This window comes from Colobus angolensis, unplaced genomic scaffold (assembly GCF_000951035.1).
Source record: "Colobus angolensis palliatus isolate OR3802 unplaced genomic scaffold, Cang.pa_1.0 Scaffold51, whole genome shotgun sequence".
NCBI lineage: Eukaryota > Metazoa > Chordata > Mammalia > Primates > Cercopithecidae > Colobus > Colobus angolensis.
Window position 1 is genome coordinate 12,753,370 of NW_012118599.1, and position 1,153 is coordinate 12,754,522.

Genomic DNA, 1,153 nt, shown 5'->3' on the forward strand with positions numbered 1-1,153 from the left:
GCCTGGGCGACAGAGTGAGACCCTGTCTCAAAAAAAGAGAGTGAGAGAGAGCAGGAGAGCCTAAAGTTTAGTGACTGAGTGGGAAGAGGGGTTAGTTCATAGGGCCTGTTCCTAGGTGATCTGCCACTGTGTAGAGAGGTACTGTGTCTTCTGAACTTGTGAAAGGGCAGACACAGCCTGGGGAGCATAAAGGTGAGTGGGGAACCCTCTGAAGCAGGCAGAGCTTGACTGCAGAGCCCTGGCAATGGGTGCCTTAAGGAACACCAAAGTGATCCTTGCCACCCATCCTAGGTGCTTCTGCCAAAGTAACTCAACCTATATGTCCCAGGCCTGGAGACCAGAGCTCTCTGTAATTCTTTCCGGGAAAGGGAAGTTAAAACAGGCATCTGGTGTGTAAGGGATTTTCTGGGGAAGCTGGAGGAGCTTGGGGAGTTTAAGGAATTTGCTGAGGAAGTGAGGCCAGATTTTGAGGAGGGCAATTTAGGGGGTCTAGAGATCCAAGAGATCTTCTGGAGGGCCAGGGCCAGGGAGTTGGGGGTAAACAGGAGTATAAGAAGGTAGAGAAGGGGATTTATGGTGGATTTGGATTTCAACTTTGTTCTAACTGATTTCTGTGTTCTTGTTTTGTGATCTCATTAAGGGAGTCCCCAAGGTTAACCTTTATACCACTTTTCAATTTGATCTTCCCATGGGAATTAATAAGTTGTTTAGGAGGAGAGCTGTAAATTTTTTTTCTTTTCCTTTTCTTTTTTTTTTGAGACAAGATCTCACTCTGTCGCCCAAACTGGCATGCAGTGGTGTGATCAAAGCTCACTGCAGCCTCGACTTCCTGGGCTCCAGCGATCCTCCCAGGCTCAAGCGATCCTCCTACCTCAGCCTCCCAAAGTGCTGGGATTACAGGTATGAGCCACTGCACTTGATCAGTTTTATTTTTCTGAAATAGTGCCAATTTGTTTATTCCAGAAGTGACTCAAACCAATAAGCTTTTTCATTTAAAGCCTCAGAGGAAATGTTCCAGGCTTAGAAGGCACAGTGGCTCATGCCTGTAATCCCAGCACTTTGGGAGGCCGAGGTGGGCAGATCACCTGAGGTCGGGAGTTCGAGACCAGCCTGACCAACGTGGAGAAACCTCGTCTCTACTAAAAATACAAAA